The following is a 17,922-nucleotide window of genomic DNA, read 5'->3' as shown; positions in this document are numbered from 1 at the left end:
TCTTCATAGTCCATTGTTATGCAGTGGTTTTCAAAACAAAATGCATGACTGTCTGTGCACAGTTTAAAACAGGAGGAAGATCACTGGTAAAATAATGATGATAATAATAGTCCTAAACATCTTCATTGAGGAAAACTTATTTTCATCAATTTGTGCTCATACTACTCCCTAATATTGATCTGTACATATATTTAGATATTATAAAATCACTATTATAACATTCACAATCACATTTTGTCAAATGCATCACTTCCTTTCTATTGAAGTATTGGTATTGACAATTGTGCCACATGATGAGTACTGTGAAACCTGAAAAGGACTTGCAGTAAACATTTTGTTTCCACCATATATTTCACATATCTGTATCTACAACAAAATGTGTGTTTGTGTGTAAGCATGTTTAGTCTGTATAAAATATTATTGCTGCTTAAGTATTATTGTATAAGTGTTAATTTTCTGCCATATTTTGTGGTCTCAGTAATTTATTTCAGGTTGACATAGGGTTGACAAACTCATCACCACGTTTCCCTGCGGTAGCCTGAGTAGTTTTGAAACAGCTCCACCTAATGGAGTTTTTTTTTTTTCAAACGCTTATAACTTTGGGTTTGGTTGACTTGTTTTCATGAGAGTCTTTTATTTGTCTCCTGAATCCTTGCCAAGTCCAACGATACCAGTTTGCCAAGTTTCGGCGTATGGTTTGCGCAGCGTGGTAACTTAGCGCTAAAAAGTGGATATCTTCGAAACTGCTAGTCTGATCAAGACGAAACCAAATTTTTTACTATACCAATTTTGCCATATTTAGCCAAACTTCCTCTCCTCCATCTTGTTATTACTTATAAACCTACTTTTTTCAAACTCCTCCTAGGCCGTTTGTCCAATTTTCACAAAAAAATAAAATAAAATCATTTTATCATCATCAGACCATTCGGACAAAAAGTTATCGATTTCACATCAATAGATGAAACTGTTTTGGTTTGCCACAGCGACGAAGCTGAGGCATGATGCCAAAATGACTCTTAAGGTTGTATCTCTGCAATGTTTTGACATATTGACACCAAGCTGCGCATGTGTCATTGTCACCTCACTTTGACCACACCACATCAATTTGGTCACTGTGCCACCTATTGGTCAAAAGTGACATATTAATCTTATTTTTTATTTTTTTACTTTATGTATAATTTTATATCTATTTTGTCTGAGCTTTAGTTAATAGGTTTTAATGGTTCATTGTTGCAACTGGTCACCACCAGCCATGTTGGCATGTCTCATTTTTCTTCTTTGCACTTGGCCCTGGAATTGCTCCTTGCAGCTATATTTTTCTTTTGCTATTAGTTTTCAACTAAAATTAAAACCATTTAAAAAAAATAGTTGCTTAAAATAAGTGATGGATTATCATTATTTGTTTTATTGCTTTAAACAATTTCCTCGCATAATCTTCCTCATCAACTCCATGTGATACTTACATACGTATATAGTAGGGGTGTAACGGTTCACAAAATTCACGGTTCGGTTCGATACGATACACTGGTGTCATGGTTCGGTTCGGTACAGTTCGGTATGTTTTAGATACAGCAAAAAGAAAAAAATTGGCAGATAAATTACCTTTTTTTATTTTATTTTTATTAAAACTAACAAAGTATGATTTTTTTTTTTTTTTACATTGAACAATGATGGAGCTATACTTTACCCATCTTCTATGTAGTTACAGGAATAAGACATTAGCTCTTTACATTAGCGTGTGCGGTGTGTGTTGCGTTGCTTGTGCGTTGCAGGAGTTCCACACCCTCACATATGCTGTGTTTGCAGTCCGCAACTGATCCGCTGTTGCATACCACAAACACAGCATTGATTCCTTATTTTTTATTTAAAATCCAAAAGTTTTTACTGAACATGCCTCGTCAGAATTCCAATTCTCTTTGTTTACTCTTTAATATAAGTCAGGTTAGGTAGCCTACTACATTTAAACAACATTTTATTAAATTCATTTATTCATATTTATATAGGCTACTTTAGATTTAGCTCACACAAGTGGCAAAACATTTAAACATAGTTAATAGCCTTAAATCACAAACAATCTAAATTAGAAACTTATAATAGTCTATTCAAAAACAGCCGACGGTCTTTTCTTTCATTTTTACACCCTTTTAAAAGAAGTCCCGCAGGTCAAAAAGAACTGCTTTTCACCTCCAAGAAAGTACGAGCGCTATCCATTATGACACCTTTGTTTTTACCTAATTGCCAGGTAAGGTGTCGTTTTGTTGCTTTACTTGAGAAAAAAAGCCACGTGTTGACTTTGAAACAAGAGTAGGCTATATTTTAAATGATATGCATCTGTGGTGAAATTACTAGATTTTTGTGTCAGTACATGTTTATTTTAATGCGAACAATGTTCTGTCGCTTTAATGCAGCAACGCAGCGCAGCAAAAAATAGACTCGGTACAAAAACGATCCGTGCACTGCTGCAGACGTAACGCACCTGGAACGGACTGACGGACCGCATCCGCGTGCAGTGTGAAAGCTGTCATCCGTTAACATGGGTACTGAAAAAAATATGCAACGCACACGCACTGCAGACGGAGTATGTGTGAAACGGGCGTAAGGTCTCATATCCGCGGCTATAAATCGACCACTCGCTGCGGTGATCTCTTTTGCCATTTGAATAAGTTGGAAATGTCTGTCTAAATGCTGCGTGGATAGTTTGTGGGATAGTTTGTGGCTGTTTCTCCTTTTTATCTTCTTGTTGTCGGCGTAAATGAGTTGACATGGCATTAATTATTCCCGCTGCTGTACCATCATGTAGCCTATCAAATGCGACATACCGTTGTTTTTTAATCCATCACTCTTGCCAACACCATCATAGCTTACAAAGAATCCAAAGTTCACCCAAACACCAGACCTGTTGGTTATTGGAGGATCTTCTATTTCTGGTCTGTTAAACGCAATAGCCATTTTGCCACGAGCATTCAGCGCGTAGCCTACTGAGTAAGCGAGCACCTGACTGAGCAGCCTAAAACATATTTGGTGTTTTTTTTTTCTTTCATTTCGCCGGTGTCAGGGGCATTGCCTGTTATGTCGTTTTGGTTATTGTTGAACGCATGTTATTATATTTCACACACTTTTTTATTTTTCCAAGTCTAATTAATTAGTCCGAGAACCGTTCGGTACATAATACATACCGCGTACCGAACCGAAAGCCTCGTACCGAACGGTTCAATACGAATACGCGTATCGTTACACCCTTAGTATATAGATATAATTTCTATTTATTTTTATTTTTTTGGCACAAAGAAATATAGGTATAACCAGTCAGGCTAACAGCATTACATTCATTCAAGTTAATTTCAACTTAAAACTAGAATAGACCTTAATTATGTTCAATATAGCAATGATAAAAAACATATATACTGCACAAATTTTGAGTTTTTAAAAATAAATAAATCAAGCATTCTCAACTCTGGCCCTTAAGATCCATTTTCCTGCAATGTTTAGCTCCAACTCTGATCAAATACACATTACCAAGCTGTTCATGGTCTTCAGGATACTATGCAGTGTGCAAAATCATTCCAAGGTAGGAATCTAATGTTAGCTTCACTTCCTGTCTCCTGAGATATACTAGATTGCCAAATGTTTTGGGATGTCTGCCTTTACATACACATTGACATTCTTGGCCCACCCAGCTATAACAGCTTCAACTATTCTGGGAAAGTTTCCCACAAGGTTTAGGAGTGTGTTTATGGGAATTTTTGACCATTCTTATAGAAGCGCAATTGTGAGGTCAGCCGCTAATGTTGGACGAGAAGGCCTGGCTCACAGTCTCCGCTCTAATTCATCCTAAAGGTTTTCAGGACTGTGCAGGCCATTCAAGTTCATCCACACCAAACTCACTCATCCATGTCTTTATGCTTTACATCACTGCATCCAACTTTACATTGCATTTGGTAATGGAAGGCTTGGATGCAATTGATCTCCCATGGAAACCCATGGAGCTCTCTACACACTTGAGCTAAACTGAAGGCCACACAAAGTTTAAAGGTCTGTAACTATTGACTCTGCAGAAAGTTGGCGACTTCTGTGCACTTTGTGCCTCAGAATGTGCTGACCCTGCTCTGTGATTTTACATGGCCTACCACTACGTGGCTGAGTTGCTGTTGTTCCCAATTGCTTCCACTTTGATATAATACCACTAACAGATGACCATGGAATATTTAGTCAGGAAATTTCATTAATGGACTTTTTGCACAGGTGGCAACCTATCATGGTACCGCACTTTAATTCACTGAGCTCCTGAGAGTGACCCATTCTTTCACAAATGTTTGTAGAAGCAGTCTGTATGCCAATGTGTATGATTTTACACACATAGCCATGAAAGTGTTTGAAACACCTGAATTCAATGATTTGGAGGGGTGTCCCAAAACTTTTTGGCAATATAGTGTACCTGTATTTGAAATGTGAAGCCAGCAGATGTATTTGCTGTTTTTGATATCTTACAATCCTGTGCATTCCATTCTGTGACAGTTAAGGTAAAAATTAAAGATGGCTTCTGAAAGTTATGGCTGGAGGTCAGTATGAGTGTAAATGTATGTTTTTGACCAACGTTTTCTAGCCTGATGTGGTCAAAAATCAGTCTGATACTGTTCCATTGGGCTGTGATTATGGGGCGTCAACTAAACCAGGAAAGACATCAATAGGATAACGAAATGACGCATAATGTTAGTTGTCAAATGTCAACAGAACTCAACTGCACTGTGTTGCCAAGTCAGTTTTTTTCTTTTCTTTTTCGCGTGTTGTTTTCCATGTCTGCGGGTTAAAGCGACCTCAATTATTTGATATATAGACCCAGGAATGCGAATTTTAGCAGACAAAACCTTGCCAAAATAACACACATTTTACCCCCCAAACACCATTTTTTACTTGTTTCTTTTGTTTTTCTCAAGTAAAGCAAGCAAGTAAACGACAGCTTAAAATGTGCCATAATGGAGAGCGCTGTTCCTTTCTAGGTGGTGGAAAGCAAAGTTCTTTATGACCTGCAGGATTTCAATTAAAGGGTTTAAAAACAAAAGAAAAGTTTATACAATCACAGAATTTATAATCACAGATGTGATTAGTCACTAAACAATTTTCAATCGGAGCCTTTTTTTACAGTGTAGTGAAAAATTGTAATATTTAGTTATCATCAAAACTCTATTTTACTCTATATCATTACTGTATATCATAGTTTTATAAGTTACCTTAGAGCGCAAACACTGCCTGAAAAGTCATTACCTGATAGGGCAGTGTGGCAACAAGTGAGAAGCCTAATTTTCGGACGCAGTCTTAGAAAAATACAGGTAGGTGAGTTTGATCAGCGTTGAATCTAAACTATACAGAAAAGCTACATTATTCATCACCCACTCACTTTCTGAGAACCCCCAACATTTTAAAAGGATTCATTGTGAGCAATGGACGTAAGTCAAACAGGTTGAATGACAAAATTATATATTTTTCCAGGTGAATTATTCCATTTTAAAAAGCTGCTCTACTGTCTGTCTTGCATGAGAGATAGATAAAAAAAGTAAAATATTTAAAAAGCAGACAGAGAAAGAACCATTTGCTTACTAAAAATAATTCCTTCTGCAAGGTCAGTGTGATGATGTGATTGGACCATTGAAGTCCTTGCTGCCTCTCTTATTACGTCAAACAGAGATTGAGTAAAACACAAGAGGTGTCGTACTGTCACAGTGACTCTACAGATAGATTAATGACACTTTCAGTGTTCTTTCATATCTGAACAGAGAGATAAAGTTTTGCTCAAAGTGTACATCATTAGGACCAAAGCTCTGAAAGTGTGAAGGCCTTACTGTTTTTCTAAGAATTTTTATTATTGTTAAAGGTTTCAGGAGATGTGTGGGTCCTAATGCCCGACTAGTGATGGGGACATATACAGTACTGTCAAAAAGCACCGTCCCTCTGATGAGATGTTAAACCGAGGTCCTGACTCTCTGTGGTCATTAAAATCCCACATATGGGATTTAGAATGCACAGTGGCCTTGCAATGCTTTGGCTGGCACTGAGCCAGACACGCTATATATCACAACTGTATATGCAGTGTTTTCAACTGCAATGTTTATTTACGTTTCAAACATTTAAATACACATAAGTACTAGAAAAACAATAAATTTAAAGTTTGTAAAATACACCCTTCTGAGCTGTAAATGCCAAACTCTTGCCGGGCCAATTATATCGTGTATAGAGTCGGTGGGCTGGGCCATAATGACGACGGCCGAGTTGCGTTTGCGTGCTTCTAGTAAACACAGAAGCTGGCGAACGGCGGTCTTTCGAATCAGCTTTGGCCGTGACTCTGGAGGACTTGGAGTTAAGCTTTTCTCTGAGAAAAGAACAAAGAACGGCACTGAAGTCATTCTTAAAAAGGGAAGATGTGTTCGGAGTTTTGCCGACCGGATACGGCGAATGTTTAATCTATCAACAAGCTCTGTTTCACCTTCGTTGCTCTGGTTGGTTGTAGCGCTATCCTATCGCGTGCAGAGGGAGTTTGACAGACAGCCATTTATCCCACTCCTCAGATTGAGCCCTGTCTATGGTGAGTTTCCAGACCAAACATCTTGATGTGGTTCTGGCTTGTCAGGCCAGCAAGTAACTACAAAGTTGATTGTATTCTTCTCTCAGTTCACCGACAACTTATATGTATTTCGGGAGAAACAATCACCTCACATATAGATCAAGGACATTTATAAATGTTTTCAAACTACAAAACACACTCACTTACACATATCTGAGAATCAGAATATCAGATAGTTGATGACATGGTTTTTGAGAATATTTTGAATTAAAAAATGAAAAACTAAATTAAAGTGAAACATCAGTCATACAATGCTATTTTGGCTGAGGTGTGTCACGTGATATGCATGGCGCTTGACTACATCGGACGGGAGTGGCGCGATCCGACATGACAGGAGACAATTGAACCAGTTATAATCAGAGATTCTGTCCACACAAATCTCCATCAGTAAACTGATGCCTGGTTCTATTTATAATATACTGACTTGAGGGACAAATGCTTTGCAACGGAAGCTTTATCGCTTCCAATGTAGACAGCCTTTAGCTGTTGCGACATGAATGACAACAGTCACTATATTAGTGCAATATAAAAACCTGTATGCATTGTATCAAATGGTTCATTTAATTGTTAAAAGACTCTTAATGTAAAGTCAGACCTTTTTAAAAGAAATCAATACTTTTAATTAACAAGGACACATAAATTGATAATTTAAAGACATTTATAATACTATAAAAGTTTTCTGTTTTATACAAATGTTGTCTTTTATTGTCTAATTATTAGGGGGGGGGGGGGGGGGAGAAAAAAAAAGTGTATAAAAGTTTCCACAAAATATTTAGCAGCACTATAGATTTTAACATTGATAATAAGAGATTTAATAACAAATCCGTATTAGAATAATTTATGAAGGATAATGTGACAATAAAAACTGGAATAATGGCAGCTGAAAATTCAACCTTTCCATCACAGGAATAATTGTATTTTAAAATGTATTCAAATAGTGACCAGTTATTTTAGTTGTAATAATATTTCATAATATTACAGTTTTTACTGTATCTTTGATCAAACAGACATGCTGGTCATATAATTATATCATCAAAAAAAGTATTTATTTCACTAATTCCATTCAAAAATGAAACTTGTGTATTATATTCATTCATTACACACAGACTGGTATATTTCAAATGTTTATTTATTTTCATTTTAATGATTATCAAAGGAAATTCCCAAATTCAGTATCCAAAAAAAAAAAAAAAAAAGAATATTGTGAAAAGTTTCAATATTGAAGACACCTGGTGCCACACTATAATCAGCTAATTAACTCAAAACACCTGCAAAGACCTTTAAATGGTCTCTCAGTCTAGTTCTGTAGGCTACACAATCATGGGGAAGACTGCTGACTTGACAGTTGTCCAAAAGATGACTGAAATGTAGGAGTGGACTGCAGCTGGAGTCATTGCTTCAAGAACCACTACGCACAGATGTATGCAAGACATGGGTTTCAGCTGTCATATTCCTTGTGTCAAGCCACTCTTGAACAACAGACAGCGTCAAAAGCGTCTTGCCTGGTCTAAAGACAAAAAGGACTGCTGAGTGGTGCAAAGTTATGTTTTCTGATGGAAGTCAATTTAGCATTTTCTTTGGAAATCAGGATCCCAGAGTCTGGAGGAAGAGAGCAGAGGCACACAATCCACATTGCTTGAGGTACAGCGTAAAGTTTCCACAGTCAGTGATGGTGTGGGGTGCCATGTCATCTGCTGGTGTTGGTCCACTGCGTTTTCTGAGGTCCAAGGTCAATGCAAGCATATACTAGGAAGTTTTAGAGCACTTCATGTTTGCTGCTGCTGACCAACTTTATGGAGATGCAGATTTAATTTTCCAACTGCACACAGTGCCAAAGCAACCAGTACCTGGTTTAAGGGCCATGGTATTCCTGTTCTTATTTGGTCAGCAAAGTCGCCTGACCTTAACCCCATAGAAAATCTATGGGGTACTGTTTACATTTAATCATTTAACAGATGCTTTTATCCAAAACGAATTACAAAAGAGAAGAGCAATAAAAGCAACTAAACAAACAAGGGCAACAGCAAACAAGTGCTCGAAGAAGTCTCAGTTAATCAAGCAAGGTACAAGTGAGTTTAGGTATATTGGTGCAGAGCCGGTGTTTGCGTTGTAAGCGAGCACCAGTGCCTTGAATTTGATGCGAGAGGCCATTGGCGGCCAGTGTAAACAGGTGAAGAGAGGCGTGACGTGTGCTCTATTTGGATCGTTAAAGACCACTCTTGCCGCTGCATTCTGGATCAGCTGCAAGGGTTTGATAGTGCATGCTGGAAGGCCAGCTAGAAGAGCATTACAATAGTCCAGTCTGGACAGAACTATTGTGAAGAGGAAGATGTGATATGCCAGACCCAACAATGCAGAATAGCTTAAGGCCACTATCAGAGCAACCTGGGCTCTCATAACACCTGAGCAGTGCCACAAACTGATTGACTCCATGCCACACAGTATTGCTGCAGTAATTCAGGCAAAAGGAGCCCCAACTAAGTATTGAGTGCTGTACATGCTCATACTTTTCATGATCATACTTTTCAGTTGGCCAAGATTTTCCTTAGTTGTCAGTTGTAATCATCAAAATTAAAAGAAATAAGCATTTGAAATATATCAGTCTGTGTGTAATGAATGAATATAATATGAATATAAAGTTTCACTTTTTGAATGGAATTAGTGAAACAAATTCACTTTTTGATGATATTGTAATTATATGACCAGCACCTGTACATGCATGGTGAACATAGGAGACTTTAAAAAACAAATATAATATATATTACCAACCACAACCTTCTTAGTTTTAGTGTATATACATTATACATGTCACATGACTAGTCAGTCTCTGTTGTGTTTTTGCATTTTCATGTTCCTTTGGCTGCATTTACAGTGCAGGTCTTGATGTACAATTCTGATTTGGTGACTATATCTGATTTTTTTGACGACCCGCTTACATCATCTTTTCAAAAGCGACCCGTATCCGATATTTGCATTTACACTGTACACTGGCAAAACAGCCCAAGACGTTCTAAACCGGTGAAAGGAAGTAAAACAGCGCAATATGCAATGGACGCAGACAAAATGATTGCACGTTTTGCTGTCTGCACTGTTCCACACGGTTCCACACATCTTTAAAGGTCGGCAAAACATTTCTCTCTTAAGGCGGAGAAAAAGAGGAGTGCCCTTGATGGGGTTGCCAGGTTTTCACAACAAAACCCGCCCAATTGCAACTCAAAACTGTGTTAAAGTAGCCCAATTCCGCATGAAAACCGCGGACTTGGCAACACTGGATCGCAGTTTGTGTCCACCTGAGTTTACATCATTCGCCTCCATCCCTTTTTCAATGATGTAAGACTCGCATTTACTGGGGAATATCTGATTTGACCGCTTACATGGCAGACGCTAATGCACGCATCCGAATCATATCGGATTTATTACCACATATGAGTGAGGCCTGAATCCGATATGAGGATATCGGAATTCATGCGTTTTTTTACTGCTTACACCTTCACATGTCATATTATCTAATCCATGCCACATGAGAGGAAAAAATCGGAATTGGGTCACTTGAACCATGCAGTGTAAATGGGGCCTTTGTCTTAGCGTGTGTCTCAATCAACTCTCTAGTTCAGTAGTAAGGGCACTGATCGAGGAATCAGATTGACTTCTGTCCTACACTGTAAAAAATGGCTGTGAAATCTACAGTTATTTACTGTGGATTTCACAGTATCATTACTGTAAAAGATTTTTACAGTAGAATATTGTAAAGTTTACAGTAAGACCGTAAAAATCACAGTAGTCCAAGCATTACAGTTGAAATCACAGTAGTCAAAGCATTACTGTAAAAAAAAACACAATTTAGCCACTATAGTACTGTAAATAGTAAAGTAAACTACTGTAATTTTCCTTTTTTGTCATATCTTTCTTTGTACCCCTTTCACATGGACGGCCCCAGATTATTGTTATTCAGAATTCATTACTGGAATATGATATAAATACTCGATGGTGAGCTTTAAGTAAAAGTGTCATATTAATAAATTAAAATGTGTCATGTAACTTGTAGCCTACTCTGATGCACCTGCTGCAGGAGTTTTCTATTCCATACAATATATATATATTTTTAAAGAATTCACATAAGATTCCAAGAATATTTTTTGTTTGTTTATTTTGTAACTGTAAATGGGTGTTAATAAAATATTTGATAAGCCTTTAAACTTCTCCAAAGTCTCCCTTGACATCTTCTAACAATATAGGCTTCATGGATAATTTTTTGAGATATCCTCAGATTTTAAATGAAGCATGACCTTTGGTTATCAGTTGCAATAGTATATTCACATAATTATGTATATTAAATATTACAATTATTAAAATGTATTTAATTATTACAATGTATTAAAATATATTTTTTTATACATTTAATAAATATATTCTTAATATTTGTCGTTTTTATTTTGAGCTTATATGTTATCTCAATATTAATAACATCTGATTAATTTTGAGTTTCCAGTGCTGTTTCTGAGTTAGAGTGGGCGGGGTTTACCCAGTCTAGAAAGATCTAGAATCTGTGGGGAAAAAGCGCGAAAGAAACAGCACTTGAATTTCTGACTTGTCGTCAGTGACCTAAAAGCTCAGTTAATGGTCAGATTTACTTTTCTTTACACACAGCGTTTTCTAGTAGTTGTATTTATTTCTTTTCGTCTTTGTGGTGATTTCTTGATTTTTTTTTTTTTTGCCTGAGAGGAATTCAGTGAAAACGCACGAGAGGCGAGAGCTCCGACGTTTCAACAGCCTTTAACGTTAAGCTCCGTTAATAACAGACTTTTACTAAAATTTACGTTTCTTTATACATGGCTTTGTCTTGTGGTTGTTAAGTTGTTTTGTTTTCGTATTTGTGTTGATATCTTTCACTTTTTGCCTGAGAAAAAAAAAAAACAGCGAAAACGTTTCTGTGAGAGCTCCGACGGGGACGTTTTCACAGCCTTTAAAGTTCATTTATTTTTCCCACCCGTGGCCTCTGCTGGAGTTTCCATCTTGGAATCACGGATCCTTCACCAACTGCTTAATCGGGACTTCCAGAAAATCAGTAAGTAACGTTAACTTTACCATCACTACTAGGAGCAAAAAAAAAAAAAAAAAAAAAAAAATTAACTGCCACACCCATGTCATGCTGTGGAAAGCCACATATGTATACAGCTAGCACTAGGAGTATGACCAGTTAGTTTAACATCAAAATGAATTACTAGGAAGCCACAAAGAAGGACCGAGAAGGATCTGATGGCCTGGCAGCGATACTTGTGATGTTGGCACACTTCAAAGAGCAAGAGGAGTCACTTTTTCTCATTGCTGATGTAAGTTCCTTAATTATTTAAATCTTTTATTTGGAGTTTTCAACAATTAATTGTCAATTGCGGAAGAATCATTTTCCCTGATTAGAGTGAAACATTGTTAATGCAGGTTGACGAACCTCCAATTGTTCAAGTAAATACAGGTTTGTGTCAGATTTATGTTGGTGGTTGAGCACTTTTTCCTTGAGACCTCACAATATAACCCACATGTGCAAGCTTCTATCTCAATTCTTGGGTAAATGCTGGGTAAAGTCACAAAGTCCACAGTGTGCACAATATCTTAATTAAGAGAAAATTGATGTAGTGTTGTAATTGATAAAGTTATTGTGGTTCTTAGTTAATTTTTTATGTATAAACATGCACAAATCTTTAGAGCAAAAAAAAAGGCCCATTGCTCATTGCTTCCTTATTAACAAATTTCAAAAAGCTTTTTCTATCCTATAGATAATATACCATCTACCTTGTTTCAAGTAACTCTTATCTTTGCTGGCATAGGAGACTACCACTCCTGCAGACACAGAGGCCCAGCTGTCTCTCCCAATCACTCCAAGGATCATCATGCTCGGTAAGTTTCACATTCAATGTTAACAAATCCTTTGAATGTATAGGGCACAAGCAAAAAAAAGTTTCTGCAAAACACTAGTCAATGTGTGTTGTCATTCTCTGCCTCTGCACCAGTCAGGAACAGCAGTCACTTCAAAAACTTTAGTAGCCACCTATAATGTCGTGATTGGTGTTTCAGATTGCTTGCTAAACCTGTATCACTCATTGTTTTTCTATCACCAAAACAGTTATTGCTGCTTAAAAGATTAGTTCACCTCAAAATGAAAATTCCCTAATAATTTACTCACCCCATTGCCATCCAAGATATCCATGTCTGTCTTTCCTCAGTGGAAGAGAAATTATGTTTTTGTAGGAAAACATTTCTGGATTTTTCTTAGAATAATGGACTTCAATTGTAACCAACGTTTTGAAGTCCAAATCAATGTAGTTTCAAAGGTCATTGAAGTGCTTTAACGTGCTGTGCAGGATCACAACTGAGTATTAGGGTCTTATCTAGCGAAACGATCAGTCATTTTCTAAAAAGATAAATAATTTACATACTTTTTAACTACAATTGTTAGGATTGAGCTGGGAAGTACGTCATCATGTTGAAAGGTCGCACTCCATGTGGCCGGCCATCTTTGGGTATTTCCGCCGGCGACATGGAGCGTAACCTTTCGGCGTGATGACGAAGAAATTATTCAAAAAAAAATCCAGAAATGTTTTCATCAAACTTAATTTCTCTTTCACTGAGGAAAGAAAGACATGGATATCTTGGATGGCATTGGGGTGAGTAAATTATTAGGGAATCTTCATTTTGAGGTGAAATAAAAAAAATTATGCACTGCTTCGAAGATATGTATGCTCCCCCCTGCCCTATTTGTACAATAATTTATGTGGATTTTATCTAATTTTACCCCTTTTATAGAATGTATTGCTATGAAATATAATTTTTTGCGATGACTCTTGTCTTTACTAAGGAGAGGCAATCCTGACCGCAAAAAAATGGATGCTGTCGATCGAGGGGAGGGTCGTAATCCCACCAGGTGCTCACATGGCGGACTTCACCACTGCCTTGGCCGCTCTCTTCGCCTGTTACTATGTGTTCAACCTAGAGTATCAGGTGGAAGGCAGCACAACATTGGAGTTTGTTCAGAGGTATTTTTTTATCTTAAATAGTTTGATTGCAGTGTAAAACACATTGACAACTGAAAAGCTGTTCAAAATCATCTTCTCCCTTTAAAATTATTCATTAATGTGTACATATTGTCCAATTCCTATACTCCTGGTCATAGGTTTTTAGTCAGGATTAATCCTGACTCCAACAAGTGCACTGCCAAGGAGCAGATGAGCAAGACGACTGGGAGAGTGGTGAAGCGGAAGACATCATACATGAACCCCCATGTAATCTCCTTCATCAGGGACTTCACAGAGTTCTATTTGCTAAGTGACTAGATACAGGTGATGTTCTGATAATAGCTTTAATAATAATTATCATATAATTAATAATATAGGTATATGTGGGTATAATATAATTATTCATAATTTAATTATTATTATTATTAGGGATGCACCAATACAGGTCAATGAGCTCAATGTACTCATACTCGTAAATGTTTTTTTTTACTCCGATACCAACAACCGATACCAGGCGTATAAACAGTTTGTGTTTAGAAAAAGAAACACTGACAACAGAAAGTATAATGGGGATTCAAAAAAGGCAGTCTATGAAGTAAATCTATCTTACTAGTGGAATATTAAACAAAATATAGTAACCAGACCTGCAAACTTGTAATTTTTCGGCGACAGTCACCGTTTTCTTGGTCAATTGGGTCATTTACATGAATCGTTGACATGCAAAACATTATTGGATAATTCTTATAACTGACAAAAAAAGGCAATTCCTAAGCGTGTAATGAACCGTCAATGCCGTACCGAACGGTTCAATATTATATTGAGTATTGTGGCATACCTAAAATAAATGTGTGTGTGTGTATATATATATATCTATCAAAAAAGTACCGATAAGAATACCGTTAAAGTACCGGACCAATAAGCAGTATCAGTAAGAGTAGTTATACAGTTAAAACCTTAACGATACCCATCCCTATGAGAGCGAGAGAGAGAGAGATGCTCTTCGTAAAGTCAGTCTGAAGTCCCCTCGTTGCTTAAATGGATAGTTCACCCAAAAATGAAAATTAGATGTTTATTTGCTTCCCAGGGCATCCAACATGTAGGTGTCTTTGTTTCTTCAGTAGAACACAAATGAAGATTTTTAACTCCAACCGTTGTTGTGTGCCAGTCATATAATGGTGTGAATGGGTAACAATTCTATGAGAGCAAAACAAACAAAACATGCTTAGACAACATGCACAAAAACCCTGCTGCTCCTGACGACACATTGATGTCTTAAGAAACGAACCAATCGGTTTCTGTGAGAAACTATTTATTTTTTTACCTCAGTTTTGCCATTCGCCATTACTTCTTCCGTCTTGTAAGGTCAAACTGGTGCGATCATAGATACGTGATAGATGTAGATACCTCATTTAACCGATCCACGGAGGCACTAATGAGGAATCTATATATATATCTATGATCGGACCAGTTTGACCTCATCAGACGGAAGTAATGGTGGATGGGAAAACTTGATGAGACTCGTCGGGATATGAGGTAAAAAAAAAACAAATACTGTTGTGTTTCTCACAGAAACCGATCGGTTCATTTCTTAAGACATCAATGTGTCGTCAGGAGCAGCAGGGTTTTTGTTCATGTTGTCTAAGCATGTTTTGTTTGTTTGTTTGTTTTGCTCTCATAGAATCGTTAGCTATGCACACCATTATATGACTGGCACACAGCAACGGTTGGAGTTAAACATCTTCATCTGAAGAAAAAAAACACCTACATGTTGGATGCAATGGGGGTAAGCAGATAAACATCTAATTTTAGCACTTTATACAGAAATAGCACTTCTGAGAGTACTTCGACTCTGTGCAGTAAAAAGTCCCGGCTGAAAAATTCTCCCTCACATCTCCCCCTCCGCCCTATTGACAGAAATGAGAGAGGGAGGGGGAGATGTGAGGGAGAATTTGGTTTTAGAATCTGTGTGGATTAATATACTCAACCTACAGGCTAAAGTGAATCAATGTTTGCAGGAATTTACCACATTATAAGTGGGAGACCAACAGGGATGATTAAAATTATGCGCAAAATACCATGCTGAAATTACATCCCTGAATATGGAAAAAAATCTTATTGAGGTCCTTAAGAGTCCATTTTGAATCGACCACATTTTAAAAACTGATTAATTGAAAAATAAAATAAAAATTTGCCCAGCCCTATTAACATACAGCCATAAAACTTGAAAATTAGTGTTTCCCACATATAATCAACACAAACTGCCTGCCACATTGCGTTTAGTTTTTCATTTAAAAAAAAAAAATTGTTAAAAGAAAATTAATAACTCCCTTTATTTCTCTTAGTCGCCTAAACAAATTTTTGTCCCTCTAAAGCCATTTGAGCGGTGTGATGTAGATGACTGCTGCACTCCGACTGCTGTGACGGGGTGCATGTTACTGATAGACTGAGAGCCCTGGCCGTCCGCACTCTCACAGTCGTCAAACTGTCTTGCTCCCTCAGGCATATTAATCCAAATCGATTGAGAATTGACACGATGATAAAAGATCAGAAGACCAAACTTGTCGAGCATTCAGAGATTTTGTTTTCCCTGAATTACCGCTGGGTGTGAATTGTGCTAAAAAAAACGTTACCTTAAGTACTCTGAAAATTGTTCCGCATCAGCTGAAATAAAAACACTTTCAATAAACAAACAAAAAACTATTCAGTGATGAAATGTTTCCTGTGTTGACAAAAATCTCGTGCAATGTCCTAAACTCCCGGGATAATAAAACGCGTGCCATAGTCTGCTAATGACACGTCTGATTCTCAAACTAATGACTCTTTTGAACCGATTACATTTAATGAATGGTTAAAACAACTGATCTGTCCAACACTGAACTCGCGAGTCGTCTGAATCAGTGTATAACAACTTGGTAACACTTTACAATATGGTTCCATTTACTAAACTCTAGTGAACTACATTAGTTAACATTAATAACTGCACTTCTACAGCATTTATTAATCTTTTTAAATGCTAATTTTACCATTTACTAATAGCCTACATTATTTAAATGAAAAGTTGTATTTGTTAAAAGACTCATTCATAATAGGCTCATTTTACAATTCCCCAAGAGTTAAACAGTTGAGTTTTACCATTTTCTAAACCATTCGGCTGGTCTAATGTGTTTTCTTTTTGAATTTCAGAGCTTCAACTAGGATTCTAGGTTTCAATGGTCAGAGCATGAAAAAGGCTGTTTTAAATGCAAATATTAAATATATATTTTTTTTAATGATCAATGTTATTTTTTTGAATATAGTGTTATGTATTTAGAATGTGGTGGTAATGTTGTACCTGTTTTGTCATTCGTGTTCAACAAATGTTTTTAAATAAATAGCTGTTAACAATTTTCTTATTGTCTGCAGTTGCTTGCTTTGTTTTGAATATGGGTGATTCTTTTAATGATGGCTAATATTAAATCACAGTGATACAGTATTTAAATTGTACAGTGAGAAACTGAATTTACAGTGATTAACTGTTATCTACTGTTTATAGTACTACAATATATAGTGCTTAACTGTTTCTTGTATGTAAATGTAATTGAAATCACAGTATTTCATTGTTTTTGATTTCACAGTGTATACATAAAATACTGTAAATGGAAATACAGTACCCTTACTGTAAAACGTATTCACAGTAACTTACTGGCAACGATTAGCCAGTAAGTTACTGTAAATACAACTAAAATCACAGTATTTAATTGTTTTTGATTTCACAGTGTATACATAAAATACTGTAAATGGAAATACAGTACCCTTACTGTAAAACGTATTCACAGTAACTTACTGGCTAATCGTTGCCAGTAAGTTACTGTAAATTTTACGGCAATTTTTTTACAGTGTATTTACCTGTCCTTGCCTTCCTGCCAGAGGTGCTTGTAACAATACATACTGTACATACTAATCTATTTTATTATTTGTTTTAGTTTTTTGGTAACACTTTACAATAAGGTTGTAAAAGATACAGAAGTATTAAATCAAGGACTACTTGGTTGTTAAACAGTTTTTTTTCCCCCACAAATATCAGACTGCTTAATCAGAAATGGTGAACTGCATTTAAGAGATGGTTCTTTTAATGCTTTTTTTTTTAACATTATAATTATTTATTTATTTATTCTATTTTAGTTAGCTCATTTATTTATATTTTTAATATTAGATATTTATGTATTTGTTGTTTTGGTTTTATCAATTGTATGCAATGAATTACCAATTTCGTTTTTCTTCTATGTGGCACATAGGAAAAAATGACAATGAAAACGGAAT

Source organism: Pseudorasbora parva, chromosome 19 (genome assembly GCF_024679245.1).
Source record: "Pseudorasbora parva isolate DD20220531a chromosome 19, ASM2467924v1, whole genome shotgun sequence".
Taxonomy (NCBI): Eukaryota; Metazoa; Chordata; class Actinopteri; order Cypriniformes; family Gobionidae; genus Pseudorasbora; species Pseudorasbora parva.
The sequence above is the reverse complement of the archived record's forward strand: the minus strand, read 5'-3'. Positions refer to the sequence as shown.